This window comes from Procambarus clarkii, unplaced genomic scaffold (assembly GCF_040958095.1).
Source record: "Procambarus clarkii isolate CNS0578487 unplaced genomic scaffold, FALCON_Pclarkii_2.0 HiC_scaffold_109, whole genome shotgun sequence".
NCBI lineage: Eukaryota > Metazoa > Arthropoda > Malacostraca > Decapoda > Cambaridae > Procambarus > Procambarus clarkii.
In genome coordinates, this window is record NW_027189142.1 from 717,750 (window position 1) to 722,274 (window position 4,525).

At 41.6% G+C, this 4,525-nt stretch overlaps 1 non-coding gene across 1 annotated transcript; it reads left to right on the forward strand.

The window, feature by feature from the left end:
• The first annotated feature begins 3,337 nt into the window (after window positions 1–3,337).
• LOC138360340 (5S ribosomal RNA) lies at window positions 3,338–3,456 on the forward strand. Its single transcript, XR_011226290.1, has one exon. It is a non-coding gene; the product is annotated as a 5S ribosomal RNA (ribosomal RNA).
• The last annotated feature ends 1,069 nt before the right edge of the window (window positions 3,457–4,525 follow it).

The window sequence follows — 4,525 nt, forward strand, 5'->3', positions numbered from 1 at the left end:
TCGACGATCCACCTCCTGCTCCGTCCTTTACATAACCCCTCTCCTATAATATCACTACTCAAATCACCAAACTTCCAACTATAACCTCCTAACTCTTCTCCCCCCTCTTTAGGGGGGGACCAACTAGCTCCCGTTTTCTGGTGCCTTGGGTGGGCCGCGATGCTGATTGACAGATCAAAAACCACATCTGGTGTGAGCCTCCAGGGCACACCCAGCTGAGGACTGCTGTCTCCGTGGGTGCTCAGAAAAGACGAAATGTTGTCACAGATCCGATTCCTTGCCTTCACTGCCTAGTCTGGTCATAACGATTTCAATGCCATGCAGCTGGGTCTAGCCCTGGCACTTTACCTCATACTGAAAACCCTTCCTCTCACCCCCACTAATTCTTCCCCTATCCCCACTTCCACGCTCACCCATTAGGGTATCTTGACCTATATTTAAATGAATGAATGAATGGCATTCGTCAATTCGATTCACACAACTTCAACACCATGACTGGACGCGGCAAGGGAGGCAAGGGACTCGGAAAGGGTGGCGCCAAGCGTCATCGTAAGGTGCTACGTGACAACATCCAGGGCATCACCAAGCCCGCTATTCGTCGCTTAGCTCGTCGTGGCGGCGTGAAGCGTATTTCGGGTCTCATCTACGAAGAGACCCGTGGCGTCCTGAAGGTGTTCCTCGAGAACGTCATCCGTGATGCTGTAACCTACACGGAACACGCCAAGAGGAAGACCGTCACTGCCATGGACGTGGTGTACGCTCTGAAGCGCCAGGGTCGTACCCTCTACGGATTCGGCGGATAAGAGCTTGGCTAATCCATCGATTCCACCCACCACCACCTCAAAACGGGACCTAATTAGGTCCCTATACTTTTTTACTGAAGGGCTTAATAGACGATAACATAAATTGTTTTGATATCAGCTAGCACATTGGGTCTTATGAAATCTATTTTTTATCCTCGCATGCTTAAAGGGACTCTGATTGGGGAGGGAGGGGGGGGGGGGAAGGTTTGTTACGTTATATACTAGCAGAGCAGGATCATTGGTGGGGGGGGGGGGTGAGGGGGAGAGAGAGAGAGAGAGAGATCTTTCCCAACTCTTCCTTTTTACATGAGTGAGCTACCCGTTTTATTCATTTTATCCTTCTCAGAGCTGTTTTGATAGTATCCAAATGATGGTAAATGAAAAGGGAGGACACGAATATCTACCCAGAATTCAGGACTGGCAATCGATATGCATGTTTGAGTGCGAATCTTTTTCTCTCTCAACTTAGGTATACGTTTATGTCGTACCTAAAAGCGAGAACCACACTATTGGGACAAGTATGCAAGGCCCAATTTTCCTAACAAGCACAGTTAATTTTGTTATTTTCGAACATTTCTTTCCAAATTGGTTTATACCAATTAACAGTATTATATTAAGATCATGAATTGCTGGGTTAGGTTAGGTTAGGTTAGGTTAGGTTAGCTTAGCTTAGGTTAGGTTAGGTTAGGTTAGGTTAGGTTAGCTTAGCTTAGCTTGGGTTAGCTTAGGTTAGGTTAGGTTAGCTTAGCTTGGGTTAGCATAGGTTAGGTTAGGTTTGATTACATTTCTATGTTAGATTTAACTCAAATTCAAAACAATTGCAGTCATTCGGCTTGTTAGTCAACTTGCCTCTAATAGGGGCAATTTGTCTAACAAGACTATTTAGTTTTGTGTGCATATATATATATATATATATATATATATATATATATATATATATATATATATATATATATATATATATATATATATATATATATATATATATATATATATATATATTATAGCTTCAAGACTCCGAACCAATATAGAAGCATCAAGAGGAAGTGCTTGTGTTATGGGCCAATAGGCCTTCTGCAGTTACTTCCATTCTTATGTTTTTATTCCCATTGGTTCGTGTTTTATCTTGTGTAAATGTCAATCACCTCACCAAAAACTTTGGTACCATATCACCTCACCCATGTATGTGTGTATATATATATATATATATATATATATATATATATATATATATATATATATATATATATATATATATATATATATATATATATATATATATATATATATAATATACAGAGTAAATCTACCCCAAAAGTAATGATTTATTTGTCTACAAAACTAAACTCTTTTTGGAATCATATGAGGCCCCTCCACTGAGGGGGGAGGCCTGGATGTTTATTGTCATGTGTATTCATGCTGCTTGCATGTCGTCGTTTATTTTGCCTTTGTTGTTTTCTTGACAGCTTTCTTTGCCTTGGGTGGTTTGGGAGATTTTGAAGCTCTCTTTATTTTGGGCTTTTTGTTCCCAACAACAAGCTGCTGCTGCTGCTGCTTCTTTTTCAAGGCTGTAGGTGGTTTGTTGCTTGTGGCGGCTTTCTTGGGAGTTACCACGGCCTTCTTTGCTGCTGTAGATGGTTTCTTGGTTGTGGTGGCTTTCTTGGGAGTTAGAACGGCCCTCTTCTCTGCTACGGCCAGCTTGAATGATCCACTAGCTCCACTTCCCTTGGTCTGAACAAGAATGCCGTCAGCCACTGCTTTCTTGAGAAATCTTCGGATGTAAATGGCGATCTTGGCAGCCTCGACTTTGTTGTTGGCAACAACGTACTTCTTGATTGCTTGTAGAGACGAGCCCTTACGGTCTTTGAGTGCTGCGACCGCGGCTAGAACCATTTGACTAGTTTTCGGGTGAGCAACCTGGACGCGAGGTTTCCTGGTGGTGGCCACCACAGCAGCAGCAGCCGCAGCCTTCTTGGTAGGCTTTGCTTCTACCATGATGATGATGAGATAACCAAGGTGATGAGAGACGCTCAGACAGTCACGGGGGAATGATGCTGCCGCCGCTTGAGCCGAACCTATTTATGTGCCGGCACGGTACAGAAGCTGCAACCTGGCAACTCGTCCACCAATCACGACGGTTGGTTTTACGGCTCCGAAACCTGGATCCCATATCTTCTCTAAAATAGAAGCATTTGTTCATGTTCTTTGTAAAAGTATCATAAAGCAGGACAGATGAGACAAATATCATAAAAACTGAAGAGCAGATGAGCACACACATGTATGTATTACAAAAGAAAATCCACAAATTCATTAGAAATTGGCAGGGTAGGCTGAGGAAGTAGGTAGATGTAAAATGTCTGTAAATGGCGAAAGAACATAAACCCAAGACTGAATAAACGATGTTAAATATCCATGCCAAGGAGACAAAAATATGTTAGGATACAATTACCATTAAGACACCACAAGAAGGTCCGTATCCTGCCGTGATGACTAAAAAGAGTTGGTTATTAGCCACAATGTGTAGGCAGTCTCATGCCAACGGCCATACCACGTTGAGAACACCGCTTCTCGTCCGATCAGCGAAGTTAAGCAACGTTGGGTTTGGTTAGTACTTGGATGGGTGACCGCCTGGGAACACCAAATGCTGTTGGCAATAATGTTTTTTGTTTTGTTTTGTTTTGTTTCGTTTGTTTTTGTTTGAATGGCTGGCTGGCTGGCTGGCTCCACGGGAAATTCACGGAGTTGTGTGGAATAAGGCCTGGTAAAATGAATTAATATGTATGTCATGTTTAAAACAAACTCGCTTAATATAGTGTGTGAGGCTTTATACAAAAACAAACAACCAAAACAAAACATGTTGTATATATATATATATATATATATATATATATATATATATATATATATATATATATATATATATATATATATAGCTTAATCCGGGTTTGAACTCGCAACTCCAAGAATACGCATCACTTATATACACTTTACCACTGGACCACTGCAGGACACTTGATGCTGAGGTATCAATTTAATGACGTAAATGCCATTTCCACAAATAAATGATAATTTAAAAGTATTTGTATGTACAAATCTTTTCTGTTTAAAAGGCTACAATATCAGTTACTGATATAATTTGTGTTAATGTTTCTATACCCACAGGAAGGCATGTTTTTGCTTATATGTAAGGGGTACGGAGAAGGAATCCACAGACCATCATTCCCCTTCCCCCCCCCCCCCCTCCCACCTACTACCACCACCACCACCACCACCACCACTACTCACCACCAATCACCACCAATCACCACCACCACCAATCACCACCAATCACCACCACCACACCTAACCGAAAACCCCCTAACACATCAACCCTCCCCCCAATCAACAGGCGAAATAATAACCCTCAAATGCCTGCCTGCCTGCCTGCCTGCCAGCCAGCCAATACTAACGGTCTTCTCAGAAAGAAAATCTCTTTGTATCTGTATTACTTGATGAAATGTATGATTCTAATAATGAAAATAAATTGTTATGTCGGTTGTATGAGCATAATGACCAATATGCACGTGATATGAATGAATTAAATAGTGTAGTTTTAAGTAATTAGGTTGTAGACACATTAAGCGGATATGATATTTGACGCGTCCAGAACTGGTGATTTTTGGTTTAGTTTTAAATGCACCACCACCACCACCACCACCATTGCTTCCCCAGAGCCTAATTAA